The sequence below is a fragment of the Thermobia domestica genome, chromosome 2 (assembly GCF_964235325.1).
Source record: "Thermobia domestica chromosome 2, izTheDome1.hap1.1, whole genome shotgun sequence".
In the NCBI taxonomy this organism is placed as follows: Eukaryota; Metazoa; Arthropoda; class Insecta; order Zygentoma; family Lepismatidae; genus Thermobia; species Thermobia domestica.
Window position 1 is genome coordinate 145467042 of NC_137455.1, and position 18213 is coordinate 145485254.

Here is an 18213-nt window from a genome sequence, read left to right on the forward strand (position 1 = left end):
ACTTACTGAAATGTTCTATTTTTGTATCAATCAGAAAAACCCGAAGAAGGATCATGTTAAGAAGTTCATAATTTCGATGTTCTACTTTTTATACCAACGAGAAAAAAATGAACTAGCTGAATATACGAAAGAATAAATTTAAGTGACCTATTCAATTTTGTACCAATCAGAAATGTCATTTTTAACTGGTTCAGAATTTTACTACTCAAATAAACAATGGAATATTGTACCATTTTGGAGTTTTATAATTTGTGTCAACTTCAACAAACAAAAGGAAAAAGCAAAAAAAAGGATCATTTTAACTAGTCTAATAAACGAAGGCATAAATATGAGTGAGCTATTTACTTTTGTAGTAACCAAAGGATTTTCACGAAAGAACAAAATTGTACTAATCAGAAAAAGCAAAGAAGACCCATTTTAACTAACTGAGAATTTCTGTACCTTTTTGTACTATTTAAACAAACGATGGGATAAATTTCAGTGAACTGTTTTTTGTACTAACCAGAAAAATCGAAGAAGGTATCTTTATAATAGCTCAATGAACGAAAGAAGAAATTTGGGTGTTCTACTTTTTTATACCAAACAAGGAAGAACCATTTTACTTGCTGAGTTTTTTATACCATTTTGTACTACTCAAATAAACGAAAGAAAAGCAAAAAAAGTCCTTTTTAACTAGCGCAGAATTTATGTAAGAATAATTTCGATGTTCTACTTTTTTATACCAAACAAAGAAGAACCATTTTAACTTGCTGAGTATTTTATACCATTTTGTACTACTCAAATAAACGAAAGAAAAGCAAAAAAAGACCTTTTTAACTAGCATAGAATTTCTGTAACGCAAAAATTAATTTGGATGGAGTAACAAGAAAGAAAGCAAAGATATGTCATATTAACTATTTAAATAAACGAAGGGATAAATTTAAGTGATCTATTCCATTTTGTATCAAGGAGAAATGCCATTTTTATCTAGCTTAGAATTTCTAGTGCATGTTGTATTATTTAAACAAAACGAAGGGCTAAATTTGAGAAAGCGAACATGAACCATTTTACTCAAAATTGACCATTATGTAACTTTTGAACTTACTGAAATGTTCTATTTTTGTATCAATCTGAAAAACCCGAAGAAGGATCATTTTAAGAAGTTCATAATTTCGATCTTCTACTTTTTATACCAACGAGAAAAAATGAAGTAGCTGAATATATGAAATAATAAATTTAAGTGACCTATTCAATTTTATACCAATGAGAAATGGCAAACGAAGTAATGCATTTGAGTAAGCTATTTAATTTGAAAAACCGAAGTTGAGTATTTTATAGCATTTTGTATTATTTCAACAAACAAAGGAATAAGCAAAAAAAAGGATCATTTTATATCATTTTAAACTAGTCTAATAAACGAAGGCATAAATATGAGTGAGCTATTTAATTTTGTAGCTGAGTATTTTAACGAAAGAACAAAATTGTACTAACCAGAAAAAACCGAAGAAGACCCATTTTAACTAACTGAGAATTTCTGTACCTTTTGTACTATTTAAACAAACGATGGGATAAATTTGAGTGACCTGTTTTTTGTACTAACCAGGAAAATCGAAGAAGGTACCTTTGTACTAGCCCAATGAACGAAAGAGCAAATTTGGGTGTTCTATTTCTTTTTTAACTGACTTAGAATTTTATACCTTTTTGAAAAAAGCAAGGAAATAGCTCAGCATGTTACAGCTTTTTGTGTTTTTGGTCTACCCAATTTAAACAAACAAAGGAATAAATTTGTGTGAGCTATTCACTTTTATAGCAAGCTAAAAAGGAAAGAATAAATTTGAGTGGCTTAAGCAAAGAAGGTCAATGGTAACTAATCTTTTTGTGCTATTAAATTTGAGTGATCTATTGAAGAATGAATAAATTTTGTTTGCAATTAAAAAAACGGAGGTCTATTTTATGTACATTTTGTACTATTCAAATAAACAAAGAAATACCATATTCTGCTACTCAAACAAACTACGGAATAAGCTCAGAATTTCTATACCTTTTTGTGTTATTCAAATAAACGAAGGAATAAATTTGTGTGACTTATACCAACCATGAAGGTTCATTATATCATTTTGTATTACTCTATTTCATTTTTGTAACAATCAGAAGAAGAAGACAGCTCAGAATTTTATACCTTTGTGGTGTTACATTTTGTATATTTTTGTGTCATCCAGAGAACAATTTAAATTGACTCTCCCTGACAATTCAGTTGCAAGAGTCCAATGTTAGTTATCTATTAAATTCTTAATATTACAGTACTACAAATTGATCCAGTTAACAGTTCAAGTTCTTCTATTCTTACACAATCAAATGCATATGCTACAGTGGGCTCAGTGTTCATTTACAGAATTAAATAATTGTTTATCTTTCTCTAAAAACATTTCTACTATTTTGTTGATATAATAATCACACTCTGTAATGTATTCATATACCAGATTAAATTTTTTCTCCAAAGTATGTGTTCTTAATATTACAACTTTTAAAATGCTTCTCTATATAAAGTTTATAGATTTTTTTCTCTCATTTCACGTTTAATTAAGATCGTCCACACCTTTTGCAATAATTCGTAATCATACTGCAGCAAACAGTTGTGATCTTTTTCATTCTCATTATGTTTAGAACATGCTTCACATAATAATACTGAATTTGGTGTATACTCATTAAATAATTGTATAACACATGTATCACTAATAGTTTCACTAGTACAGTCACACTCATTAGCTTCCAGTTCAAAACAGGTAATATTTGAAACACTGTCATCATCACTTTCAGGGAGTATTTCATCATTATATCTATTATAGCGTCTAAAATAATACACTTCTTCTATTTCTTGTGTTGGATATATGATTCTCACTTTATCACGTAATTCATCTGGCAAATCGGGGTCAGACGGCTGGATTAACAGTATAGGTTTCTCGTTTTCACGCTGCATTTCTTTTTCTCTAGGTGAAACATAAACAATCTCCATGCTAGTCATTTTTCTGATCTTCAGTAAAAACAAATCAAATAAATAGTTTTCTCAGGTGTTCTATGCATTCTCCGTGTTTAATAATATGTTTCAAGGCAATATAACATCATGATGTATGTTCTATTATTTTCCAAATATACTCCATAAACTTATATTCCATTATAATAAAATACATAAATGCAAAAATATATATTTGAAGTTTCATATACTTTACCTTAGACGAGGAAAAAAGTTTTAAAAAATAATTGAATCGTTGAGCAATACGCAGTACCTTAGGACCCTAACTATACTAGCAGTACAAATGTTAAAAATCTGCAGCAACATGGAACTTTGAAAACTTCTGCTGTGATCAAAAATGGCCATGCATGATGTTACGCAAATTACTATGGAGTCTGTTCTACACAATTATGACGCAATTCTGGTTTGTTAAATCTTACGTTGAAATATTTTATAAGCCTTTCTTAGTGACGGGAGAGTCAATTTAAATTGTTCTCTGGATGACACAAAAATATACAAAATGTAACACCACAAAGGTATAAAATTCTGAGCTGTCTTCTTCTTCTGATTGTTACAAAAATGAAATAGAGTAATACAAATTGATATAATGAACCTTCATGGTTGGTATAAGTCACACAAATTTATTCCTTCGTTTATTTGAATAACACAAAAAGGTATAGAAATTCTGAGCTTATTCCGTAGTTTGTTTGAGTAGAAGAATATGGTATTTCTTTGTTTATTTGAATAGTACAAAATGTACATAAAATAGACCTCCGTTTTTTTTAATTGCAAACAAAATTTATTCATTCTTCAATAGATCACTCAAATTTAATAGCACAAAAAGATTTGTTACCATTGACCTTCTTTGCTTAAGCCACTCAAATTTATTCTTTCCTTTTTAGCTTGCTATAAAAGTGAATAGCTCACACAAATTTATTCCTTTGTTTGTTTAAATTGGGTAGACCAAAAACACAAAAAGCTGTAACATGCTGAGCTATTTCCTTGCTTTTTTCAAAAAGGTATAAAATTCTAAGTCAGTTAAAAAAAGAAATAGAACACCCAAATTTGCTCTTTCGTTCATTGGGCTAGTACAAAGGTACCTTCTTCGATTTTCCTGGTTAGTACAAAAAACAGGTCACTCAAATTTATCCCATCGTTTGTTTAAATAGTACAAAAGGTACAGAAATTCTCAGTTAGTTAAAATGGGTCTTCTTCGGTTTTTTCTGGTTAGTACAATTTTGTTCTTTCGTTAAAATACTCAGCTACAAAATTAAATAGCTCACTCATATTTATGCCTTCGTTTATTAGACTAGTTTAAAATGATATAAAATGATCCTTTTTTTTGCTTATTCCTTTGTTTGTTGAAATAATACAAAATGCTATAAAATACTCAACTTCGGTTTTTCAAATTAAATAGCTTACTCAAATGCATTACTTCGTTTGAAATTTCTCATTGGTATAAAATTGAATAGGTCACATAATTTATTATTTCATATATTCAGCCACTTCATTTTTTCTCGTTGGTATAAAAAGTAGAAGATCGAAATTATGAACTTCTTAAAATGATCCTTCTTCGGGTTTTTCTGATTGATACAAAAATAGAACATTTCAGTAAGTTCAAAAGTTACATAATGGTCAATTTTGAGTAAAATGGTTCATGTTCGCTTTCTCAAATTTAGCCCTTCGTTTTGTTTAAATAATACAACATGCACTAGAAATTCTAAGCTAGATAAAAATGGCATTTCTCCTTGGTACAAAATGGAATAGATCACTTAAATTTATCCCTTCGTTTATTTAAGTAGTTAATATGACATATCTTTGCTTTCTTTCTTGTTACTCCATCCAAATTAATTTTTGCGTTACAGAAATTCTATGCTAGTTAAAAAGGTCTTTTTTTGCTTTTCTTTCGTTTATTTGAGTAGTACAAAATGGTATAAAATACTCAGCAAGTTAAAATGGTTCTTCTTTGTTTGGTATAAAAAAGTAGAACATCGAAATTATTCTTACATAAATTCTGCGCTAGTTAGAAAGGACTTTTTTGCTTTTCTTTCGTTTATTTGAGTAGTACAAAATGGTATAAAAAACTCAGCAAGTTAAAATGGTTCTTCCTTGTTTTGTATAAAAAAGTAGAACACCCAAATTTCTTCTTTCGTTCATTGAGCTATTATAAAGATACCTTCTTCGATTTTTCTGGTTAGTACAAAAAACAGTTCACTGAAATTTATCCCATCGTTTGTTTAAATAGTACAAAAAGGTACAGAAATTCTCAGTTAGTTAAAATGGGTCTTCTTTGCTTTTTCTGATTAGTACAATTTTGTTCTTTCGTGAAAATCCTTTGGTTACTACAAAATTAAATAGCTCACTCATATTTATGCCTTCGTTTATTAGACTAGTTAAAATGATCCTTTTTTTTTTGCTTTTTCCTTTTGTTTGTTGAAGTTGACACAAATTATAAAACTCCAAAATGGTACAATATTCCATTGTTTATTTGAGTAGTAAAATTCTGAACCAGTTAAATATGACATTTCTCATTGGTACAAAATTGAATAGGTCACTTAAATTTATTCTTTCGTATATTCAGCTAGTTCATTTTTTTTCTCGTCGGTATAAAAAGTAGAACATCGAAATTATGAACTTCTTAACATGATCCTTCTTCGGGTTTTTCTGATTGATACAAAAATAGAACATTTCAGTAAGTTCAGAAGTTACATAATGGTCAATTTTCGTTTGTTTAAACAGTACATAATGAGCAAGTTAAAGTAGCTCTTCTTCTCTTTTCTAGTTGATACAAAAGAAAATAATCCACCTAATCTTCACTTTTTTTTCTGGTTGGCATTCCTTCGTTTATTGGAGTAGTACAAAATGGTATAAAAGTCTGAGTTAGTTAAAATGAACCTTCTTCGGTTTTTTTTGTTTATTGAAGTAGTACAAAATGGCAATTCTCGTTGGTACAAAATTGAATAGGTCATTCAAATTTATCTTTTCATTTGTTTAAATAGTTAAAATGGTATATCTTTGCTTTTCTTCTGATTGGTATAAAATTGAATAGATCACTCAAATTTATTCCTTCGTTTATTTAAATAGCACATAAAGGTATAAAATGATCCTTCTTTGATTTTCTTGTGATTGGTACAAAAAATAAAATTTCGTTTATTTGAGTAGTACAAAATTGTACAGAAATATGGAACTAGTTAAAACGGATCTTCTTCATTGTTTTTTTCTGGTTCATACAAAGATAAATACTCCATCCAAATTTGAGTAAAATGGTCCATGTTCGCTTTCTCAAATTTAGCCCTTCGTTTTGCTTAAATAATACATAGCTAGTTAATACGGCATATCTTTCGGTTCAAAATTTTCGGTGCGGATTTTGCAAAGTAAAATTCCGTTTTTTTTTTTCTATTTACAGCTTTAGAAAGAATACGTTATTGGGAAAAACACTTTTGGTGATCTATAGTGGGAACAGCCCCAATTACTTTTTCTTGCAAACACCTGATTTTTTCCGAGAAGAATTTTGCAAAAAATTATATAAGCATTGCTTTCAATATAGCGTTACAGTGAATAATTGTTGATCGTTAAGAATAATAGGTTATTAGAAAAAACACTAATTGGTGTTCTTTAGTTGGAACAGTCCCAATTACTTTTTCATGCAAACACCTGATTTTTTCCGAGAAGAATTTTGCTTTCAATATACCGTTACAGTGAATAATTGTTGATCGTTAAGAATAATATGTTATTAGAAAAAACACTAATTGGTGTTCTATAGTTGGAAGACAGCAATATTCTAAAAGTTAGATGAACAGCAAAATATAATATCCGAATCTCAGCAATATTGTTACTAAATGTGGAAACAGCACCTCAATATGTGGCTCAGTTTTCGTGTTATTAGGTTTTAAGTACTTTGACCTTTGACCTCGATGATCATTATTTTGGAACTTGTAGTAGTAGTTGATGACCTATTACTCAATGTGGAAACAGCACCTGAGTATGTGGCTCAGTTTTCGTGTTATTAGGTTTTAAGTATGTTGACCTTTGACCTCGATGATCAGTATTTTAGAACTTGTAGTAGTTGATGACCAGTTACTAGATTTGGAAACAACATCTCAATATGTGGTTTCGTTTTCGAGTTATTGGGTTTTAAGTATGTTGACCTTTGACCTCGATGATCATTATTTTGGAATTTGTAGTAGTTGATGACCAGTTACTAGATTTGGAAACAGCACCTCAATATGTGGCTCAGTTTTCGTGTTATTAGGTTTTAAGTATGTTAACCTTTGACCTCGATGATCAGTACTTTTTAACATGTACTAGTTGATGACCTATTACTAGATTTGGAAACAGCACCTCAATATATGGCTCAGTTTTCGTGTTATTAGGTTTTAAGTATTGTGACCTTTGCCCTCGATGGCCACTATTTTGGAACTTGTAGTAGTTGATGACCAGTTACTAGATTTGGAAATAGCACCTCAATATGTGGTTTCGTTTTCGAGTTATTAGGTTTTAAGTATTTTGGTCTTTGACCTCGATGACCACTAATTTTGGGACATGTAGTACCTGATGACCTATTGCTAAATGTGGAAACAGCACCTCGATATGTTGTTTCGTTTCTTAGTTTGACCTTTGTTCATGATGGTCAGTAGTTTGAGGACATGTTTATGTCATTTCTGCTATGTTAAAATAGGGGTTGGAAAAGGGAACGAGTTCACCTCTGCTATGTTATGTGTTAAAATAGGGGTTGGAAAACGAATACACCCTTGTTATGTTATGTGTTATCTGCTCTTCTATGTGTTATCTTAAAATAGGGGTTGGAAAATACGCCATGTATTATCTGTTGTGCTGTGTGTTACGTAGTGTTATGTGTTATCTCCTATGTTAAAATAGGGGTTGAAAAATATGTTCATAAAAGAGAATGAATACACCCTTGTTATGTTACGTAGTCTTATGTGTTATCTGTTCTGCTGTGTGTTACGTAGTGTTATGTGTTCGTAGGGGTTCATAAAAGGGAATGAATACACCCTTGTTATGTTACGTACTCTTATGTGTTATCTGTTGTGTTCGTAGGGAACGAGTACACCCCCTTAAAATGGAGGTCGTAAAAGAGAACGAGTTCACCCCTAAAAAGTGGTCATAAAAGAGAACGAATACACCCCTAAATGGAGGTCGTAAAAGACCGTGGGCTCACGGTGCACGGTGGTCATTTTCCCAGGGGCTTGTGAGTTGTTAAACGCTGAGCCAGATCGATCATTTTTTCACTACTGTTTATCCATGTGAATTGATGTGTATTTAGAATTCTGGTTGTGCATATCAAAATAAAAAAAATGAATTTTTCAGTAATAACTCAACGTTAGAATTGAATCGGCGAGTGGGAAAACAGTGTGAGTCCAAAATAAACCATTTTGAAGTAAAGGCAAAAATAACACTAAAGATGTAGTACTACAAGTTGTACTGAAGAGCAGTGCAATTTGCAAGACCTTGCACGTTATAACAGAATGCTATAGTGTCGACTGTACATTTGTGGCATTAACAAAAGAAAGTTATTTTTTCAAATATCTCAAAATGCGTTTTGTGTACTAGTAGTGGTTTTCCACTCACCGATTCAATTAAATTTTCTTTATTTCTGCCCTTTTCCTTAAGTAAATACGTATTATTCAGCAATGGCCTATTTGCATTCGTCTATTGTCTATGAAAGCGGCAAACTTCTCGAGCCGTTAATGTGACAGATATAAACAACTAATTTTTTCAGTTGGTGTAAAGCTGAAACGTGGAAGGACGCAGTTTAGGTGAGCAAACATTTCATCTTTTAGTTTTCTTTGTTTAAGATTATTTCTGTAAATATAGTTTCTTTCTGAATTTGTACACAATTTGTTATTCTTTTTTCGGTATTTATTTACGGAAAAGGGCACAAATAGAGAAAATTTAATTGAATTGTTGAGCGGAAAAACACTACTAGTCCACAAAACGCATTTTGAGATATTTGAAGAAAGAACTTTCGTTTGTTAATGCCACAAATGTACAGTCGACATTATAGCAATCTGCTATAACGTGCGAGGTCTTCCAAATTGTACTGCCCTTCACTACAACTTGTAGTTCTACATCTTTAGTGTTATTTTCGCCTTTAACTCAAAATTACTTATTTTGAACTTACACTGTTTTGCCACTCGCCGATTCAATTTTAACGTTGCGTTATTAGCAACAAGGCCTTTTTGATTTGGATATGTATATCAAGAGTTCTAAATACACATAAATTCACATGAATAGACACATAATACTTATTAATAGGCATGGAAAAAGTACATATTAGGGGGCCTATCTTGCGTACAAGATAGCATCCCAAATGCCACCCACTCTTTCTTGAAAATTATCAGGGTACAAACAAAACTTTTTTCGGTACAAACGGTACAAACGATTTGCTTTCGAATGGTGTATTCCAATTTTTTGTGCTGTGATACGGGGGGGCTATCTTGGCGCCAAGATAGCCTCCCGCCCAAAATATCTTCCCCTGTTTCTCGAAAACTATCCGAGTACAAACAAAACTTTTTTTCGGTACAAACGGTACAAACGATTTGCTTTCGAATGGTGTATTTCAAATTTTTGTGCTGTGATACGGGGGGGGGCTATCTTGGCGCCAAGATAGCCCCCCCAAATGTCATCCCCTGTTTCTCGATAACTATCAGGGTACAAACAAAACTTTTTTCGGTACAAACGGTACAAACGATTTGCTTTCGAATGGTGTGTTCCAATTTTTTGTGCTGTGATACGGGGGGCTATCTTGGCGCCAAGATAGCTCCCCGCCCAAAATATCATCCCCTGTTTCTCGAAAACTATCAGGGTACAAACAAAACTTTTTTCGGTACAAACGGTACAAACGATTTGCTTTCGAATGGTGTATTCCAATTTTTTATGCTGTGATACGAGGGGGCTATCTTGGCGCCAAGACAGCCCCCCCCCCAAGTTGACCTATCAAGTAACCCTATAAGGAAAATGGTACAAACGAAAATATTTTCGGTACAAACGGTACAAACGTAGTACAAACGAATGACCTAGTCATTGTTTCAATTTTCTAAAGTGGGGGGCTATCTTGCCATACGTAGTAAGTGACCATGTTTCGCAACCATACAGAACAACAGGCATGATTATCGTTTTGTATATTTTAAGCTTCAGATTCCTCGACAGAATTCGCGACGACAAGAGATTTTGAACCGAATAGTAACACGAATTCCCTGCTTTTAGTCGACATTTAACCCTTTGGGGAACTTTTGGTACAATTTGTACCATATGCGTTTTTCATGGTACATTGCGTTATTTCTCTTCTATTTGAGCTTTTTCGTCCGGTTTTTTTTTCAAGTCCAGAGGCATTGTAGAAGACATTACGTATGGTTTCAGACCTTCCTGCGTCGAGACATAGGAGGTGATGACGTCATAAGTCTAAAATTTATATTTTCGTGCAATACTTTTTGGGGGGGGGTTATGTAAAGTATTTTTGGCGGGTTTATTTTTGCACGTAGAAGATTGAAATTTTGCACAAACATGCAGTCCACCGAGTAGTATTTACCAGATTTTCTTTTCAGATTTCTGCGTTAAAACAGGGGGGGACCCAGAGGGTCAAAAAGTTGAAAAAGGGATATTTTTACCCAAAAATCCCGTTTTTCCTCATTTTCCCACCTTATATACATGATGGAGACAAGTGAATGGTACTGCCTGAAAGGCAGTTCTATTCTGAAGAGAATGATGGACGAAACATGACTCTAGGGTGATTAGGGATGTATCAGGGAATGTTTAAAAATTTCCCTCTGTATACGGGAATATGGGACATTGTCGGTATATTTTTTTGGGCGGGCTTACTTTTGCACCTGGAAAATTGGAATTGTGCATAAACATTCAGCCCACCGAGTAGTATTTACCAGATTTTTTTCAGATCTCTGCGTTAAAACAGGGGGGTCCAGGGGGTTAAAAGTTGAAAAAAGGGATATTTAGACCAAAAAAATCCCGTTTTTCATCATTTTCCCGCCTTAGATACATGATGGAGACACGCGAGTCATACCGCCTGAAAGGCAGTTCTATTCTGAAGAGAATGATGGGCGAAACATGACCCTAGGGTAATTAGGGATGTCTCAGGAAATTTTTGACCTGAGATCATGGTGTTTTACGGTAATTTGGGGCATGGTGGGAATTCCTGATAAAATTTCTTCCGCCCTTAGTATTCAAGATAGAAACTTGAAATTTGGCACACACATTCAGTATACCATGTACTATTTATCAGATTTTTTTAGATGGCTACGTTCACACAGGGACGCTCCAGAGGGGCCCAAAGTGCGAGAAAAAAATCCCTCCGATATTTTCCCTTTGACATCATTTTCCCCCTCCTGGCATATGGTATGAGCATACAAGTGGTATCATTTGAAAGCCAGCTCCATTCTGAAGAGAATGAGGTATGAACCATGATCCTAGGATAAATAGTGATGATGCAGTAGCTGCTTGACTGAAAGTCTAAAAAATAGCCCCAAAACCCTGGATCCCTTAAGGGTTAATTTCTCCGTGAATATGATTTTCCTCTGTTAATATTGATCCTAGATATTTGAAAGTATCCATTATCAAAAGTATTATTTAATATTTTAACGCATCCATAATTTGCTGTATTACGGTCCCGACGCACTTCCATGTATTTAGTTTTCTCTGCATTTACTTCTAAACCCTGTCCATGCAAGCGTTTAATAAGATCTCTGCATTTCTTTCTATTGTTCTCCTATCATCCTCTATTAAATTTACATCATCAGCATATGCCATAACCTGGTGAATACCGTTCAACTCTAGGCCCTGGTTGCTATCTTTGATTTTCCTTATGGCGTATTCAAGAACAAAGTTAAATAATAATGGCGGCAACGCATCTCCTTGTTCCAGGCCATTTTCGACGTGAAAGCTCGTGGACAAAAATTTTCCTACCCGAACTTTACTTTGGGATTCATTTAAACATATCTTAATTAATCTAATTAAGATGCGGTATTCCAAGTTCTGTAAGAACGTTGTATAATGTTTCTCACCTAACCGAGTCGTACGCCTTTCTAAAATCAATAAATAGTTGATGTACCGGGGTATTGTATTCCCACATTTTTTCGAGTATTTGGCGAATGGTAAATATTTGGTCGATAGTTGATCGATTTCGTCTAAATCCGAACTGATAATCTCCAATAATTTCATCTGCGTATGGGGTCAATCTTGCTAATAGAATATTTGAAACGATTTTATAGGATGTTGACAGAAGAGAAATGCCTCGATAATTATTACAGTCATTTTGTCGCCTTTCTTGTGAATTGGAACAATAATCGATTCTTTCCACTCTTGTAACAATTCTTCCTTGTTCAAGATAAGGAGAATGAGTTTGTGTATCTTGTTCCACAATTTTTCGCCTCCAGCTAAAATTAACTCAGCCGGAACTTCATCTACATCAGGAGATTTGTGTTTCTTTAATTTCTTTATATGGGTTTCTACTTCTATTCGGTTGGGTTCCGGAGTATACGGTTCTGCGGTGTGTATTTCCTTTTCTCCATGCACACTAGTTTTTAGTTGCGTGTTAAGCAAATCGTCAAAGAAATCTTTCCATTTATTTAAGATGCTATCCGTATCAGTGAGAACTGTACCGTCAGATTTATTTAATATATAAGCATGAGGTTGATAGTCTTTCTTAAATTCACTGATCCCCTTATATATATCCCAGATGTTTTTATTTTTACTATTATCTTCAAGTTGCTTAATTTTAGCTTTCAAAAAATAGCGTTTCTTTGTTCTAAAAGTTTTGGAAGTTTCCCGCCTGATATCTGCGAAATTTTGTGTAGTTATTTAATTCTGATTTTGTAGCCAGCGTAATTTTGCCTGTTTTCTCTTCTCTGCTAGCTTAATGTATTCTTGGTCGAACCATGGTTTGTTCCTACGCATTTCCGCGTGTCCCAACTTTTCTTTTGCTGAAATTTTAATGTTATCTCTAATTTCAATCCAGGTCTCCCCAACACTAGAGCACTCCGAATCTTCTAAAGCCGAGAAACTATTCGAAACTTCAATCTAGTATTCCTCTCTTACCTGGTTCTCTTCTAGTTTCTTTAAATTGAATCTCTCCGTTTTCGGACATTGAATATTACCTTTATTCAACGATAATCTCTCTCGTATTATCGCTGCTACCAGGTAGTGATCAGTGTCACAATCAGCCCCTCTAAACGACCGGACATCAATTATGCTAGATTGCCTTCTTCTATCTACTAAAACGTGATCAATTTGATTGTGTTTTTCCGTCTGGTGATGTCCAAGTGTATTTATGAACGTCGCGATGTGGGAATTTTGTACTCATCACGATTGGGTTTTTGTATGTTGCAAAGTTCACGGGTCTAACACCGTTGTCATTACTCTCCATATGCAGACTTTCGTTCCCTATAATCGGTTTGAAAATATCCCCTCGTCCTACCTTCGCATTGAAATCCCCTAATAGTATTTTCATATGGTATCGCGGGAGTTGGTCAAATATTTGTTCCACTTCTTCGTAAAAAAAATGTCTTTTATATCATCATCCTTATCTTCACTTGGGGCATGTACATTTAAAACAATAATATCACACCACCGTCCCTTAAGAGTAATAAAAGAAAGTCTGTCAGTAACAAATTCAACCCGTTTAATTACTGGTAGTATTCGTTTATGAACGAAAAACCCTGTTCCTAACTGGTGACTTTTATTTCCTTCCCCGTAAAAGAACGTAAAATTTCTGGAATTCACAGATCCATTTTCTTCCCACCTAACTTCCTGAACTCCTACTGGGTCCATCCTGTATTTCTCCAACTAGCTCGTTACGGATTTTAATACGCCTGCCCTATAAAGACTTCTAATATTCCATATTCCAAATCTCATGTCCATTTTCTTTTGCTGAGGTCGTGCCAAGTTATCAGTCCTTGTCCGAGGCTTTTGTGAATATTTCTGAACAAGTGTTTTTTTTTTTTTTTTTCAGGATGAGGTTGTTAGCCTTACCCAAACCCCCAAGCTGGAGGGCCACTCCTAGTCGGCTATCTGCGACTGCTTATTCAGTATATTCGCAGCTAACCTCTATATCTAGAGGCCTTCTACTCGACCCGCAAGCTGAGGACGCGCCATGCCGTGGTGACAGGAACCCACGTTACACGGTCCACCAGACATCACTATACATAATATCCAAAATTGTCCGGATTATGAAAAGTTTTCTTTTTCATTTGTTTCTACATCGTGATGAAAATTTTCCGATTCATGAAAATTTCTTTCACTTGTTTCTACAGAACAATAAAACTTTCCGATTCACAAAAAGTTGTTTTACTTTTTGCTTCAAAATGATGAAAATTTTCCGTCTCATAAAAAGTTCTTCAATTTTTCCGTACAAGACAGAAAATATTTCGATTCAAGAAAAATTTTTTCATTTGTTCCTACATAGTACTGAAAATTGTCTGAGCCATGAAAATTTTCAGATTCTTTAAACGATCTTTCACTTTATAACATTTCTGTCCATGATTTCAATCAATTTTATGAATACTGAGGAACTGTTACTTGATCACTGATATTTGTTAAGAACGGAAAATATTCCGGAAAAATATAGAAGAAAATTTTCCACCTCACATTACGGCTAAACAACGATGTAGGAATAAGTGGAGTATGTTTTTATGAATCGGAAAATTTTCATCACTGCGTGGAATCCGAACCACATAAGCACTCGCCGGGAATCGAACCCGGGTCTCACGCCAAAGGCGGGTACGACTTGAGTTGAGTTTAACGTCCCGTTCAGCAACGAGGCTATATGAGACGTGGACCTACTGATTAACGTGGAATCCGAACCACATGAGCTCCCGCCGGGAATCGAACCCGGGTCTCCCACGCCAGCCAAAGGCGGGTACGCTAACCGCTTAGCCACGTAGCTCAGTATGAGAGAGGGTAGTGTATAAGGTTATCATATATGTGTCGCAAAGTTGTGCCACATGAAAAGCATGTTTTTATGCCATATGAAGTGTTTTTCTATTATTCTCGTTTATGTGTATTAGGGTGGTCCTTAATTTCTGATTTCCTAATTTCTTTGGACTCACCCCCTAAAATGGTTCCATATGGGACTAAATTAAGGAAGGAGAAAAATTAAGTTCATTGAATAATATTAAATGGTGCCCCAAGCGACCTAAAATTTTGAACCCGATTACAGTACATAATATATGGGAAAAATCTGGAATAAAATCTTGTAATTTAGAAACAACTTAAGGGAACGCAAAAATACCCTGGATAATGGAACTAGAGGAAGAAACACATCTAATGTTGTATAGTATTGTCACAGCGGTCATCTTGAAGTCCGCCATCTTGGATTCAGATCAAAATTTTCAAATAGGAAGAGGGTCATGTGACATATCTTTCTATGGTGGCGTTTCACCAGAAACACAAATCTGGCACTATTTTAAAGATAGCCTTAGTCGTCTAAGAATCATTACCTGTGAAAATATTTCTCTTTTACACAAGTAATAACTCTTACACAACTAAATGTAAAGATATGAGTTTGGCTCGAAAAGGACAAGAGGGATATGCGCGACTTCATTAGAAAGAAGAACGCAAAAGAAAAATGCACTTCTGGAAATGATTTGTGTGAATTTTACACCAAAATACACGGACGTAAGCATTTCAAGAAATGAATAGGAAAACCCAGTTGAATATATAAGATAAAATGTAAATATGTGCCTGTGTGCGCCCCCCGGATCCTGCAAGAGATGTAAAAGGAAAAGAACAAATTTTAAAACTCCAAGACAGGTTGCTGCTTTTGATCGATACAAGTCCACTGATAGAACGAGAATACATATTCTGACAGCGACGGCAGAAACATTAGGCCATAATGTAAAGGAACTAGTAATAAATATGCATCGATGCTGAGAGAAAATCCGTAGCGAAGTTGCATAAGACCACAAAAACAATTTCGGAGTGCATGAAGTGCGTTAGTTGTGCAATGAGAAGGAAAACTACTGCCGAATTTGACTGGTAGAGAGGCTATCGACGGGTTATCAATATTTATTACAGGAGATGCTCATGAGAGGCTAATTGGTGTTCTCAGTTTGTCATCATGAAGAGGAGAACGAACATATTATTTCTACTACAGTTCATTAGCTTGAAGAATGGAACTTGGTAAAGTTCGTGCAGGCAGTTTGTTGTCACACTATTCCCTGCAATATGTGTCATGTGAACGGTGCTTTCATTCTGCTAGAGCAGATGCTCCAAAATGATCTTCTATACCTTGCTCCAAAATGATCTTCTATACCTTCCTTGTAGACACTACATTTATGAATTGGTTTTAAAATGTGTATTTGACAAGTGTTGTGTTTCGTTTGCATCTGGACCGGACGTTCCCCTATTTAAGCATTTTCAGAACGATTGGTCTAAAATAGCTTGTACTAACTTTATTCCAGAATTGATGATGATAATGACGTAAGGAACAACATTTCAGATGTAAGAAATGAAATATTGAATTTTGCTATCAAACTTGTAGAAGCAGGACACCGCAGAGAAGATTACAGTAAATTTTTAGAACTGACATTCTTAAATGGCATACCTCCTCGAAGAGTTTTCTTTCGTTTGCCTGGAGCAATTCACCATGCAAGGTAGATGTGAAAAGCAATATACTGTTTAAAAATATTTCTCTTTCGCCAACATTTTCGTTTAACGAAGCAAATAGAAACGGGTCTTCGGAGAGCATGAATTTTTCTGATACGACTATAGGTCTAAGCTTGATTTAAATGTTATCAAGTATCCCATTCATCATTACAAGACCTGTAATTTTTGAAAGCTTTGTACAGTTATAGTCAAATAGATAATGAATTATATGAAGTGGCTCTTTCTAAATTTTCTCGGCATCTCTGGTACTTGAAGGAGGAATACGTAGCATTGGAGTTTTTTGATGATGAAGTTAACATAGTGGAAAAACAAAAATTGGTTGAAAGAATTAGAACTATAAGGAGAAACCGTGAAGCAGCAAAGAGGCTTGACGCAAGGATAATACCATAAAAATTCTTGTGAAAAGAGAAATCAGTGATTTTGATACAACAAACAATTTTTTCTCGTGAGATTTAAAATACCCAAAGGGTTTGTTGAGTGTGATCCGATTTCATGGTCAGATAACAATAACTATCTTCAAGGAAAGAAATAGTTAAATTCATCTCCGTAATAAACGATGCAGCAGAAAGGGGAGTGAAACTAACAGAAGATTACAACATCGTTTTTACGAAAAATGAGTATCAGAAACAGTTTCTTTTGCACATAGTGAGTTCTCATAGATAATCTTTTCCTAGATGTGACAAAAGTGAACTGTGTAGTATATAAGATTGAAAACTTACCCCAAAGCTACAGTACTACATAAATAAGGGATGTTTCTATTTCTTCCATATTATATTTTTTCTTTTTCCTCATAATGGTCTATGAATCATCTTGATGGAAAAACTTATTGGTAGTTCATGGGGAAACAAAGATTTAACTTTCTCTAGCAGTTTGTTTCCAGTTTATGTAAAACACTTCCAAAATTCTTACAAATCTGTGGTCCATAACTACAATAAAATAACATTACATCGAAGCATTTCGTTTTTCACACGTGATAACACTTACAAGATTATTGGTAGCTTGAAAATAATACGAGATTTGTGCTTCTGGGAAAACGCCACCTCAAAGTGATATATAACATGACCCTCTTCCTATTTGAAAATTTTGACCTGAATTCAAGATGGCGGACTTCGAGATAGTCGCCATAATAATGCTATACAAAATTAGGTTGTTCATTTCCTCTAGTTCCATTATCCAAGATATCTTTCCATTCCCTTAAGCCGTTTGTAAATTACAAGAGTTTATTCCAGCTTTTCCCCATATACTATGTACTGTAAACGCATTCAAAATTTTAGGTCGTTTGGGGCACCATTTAAAATTATTCAATTGACCTAATTTTTCTCCTGGCTTAATTTTGTCCCATATGGAACCATTTTAGGGGGTGAATCCAAGGAAATTCCTAAATTTATTTTTCCCCATATAAATAAGGACTACCCTAATGTGTATATCCTGGGTCGATGACGCTCCTGTTTCCTATGGATACACACCGCACTCGCCCGTAATTTCTCTTCGCTACCCTTCTGTCCTAACTTGGTTAGATAGTTTCCGTGCAGTTTAATAACCACCTAACAAAGATTAGTTTGTGTTTATGTTGATTCGTATTTTATGTA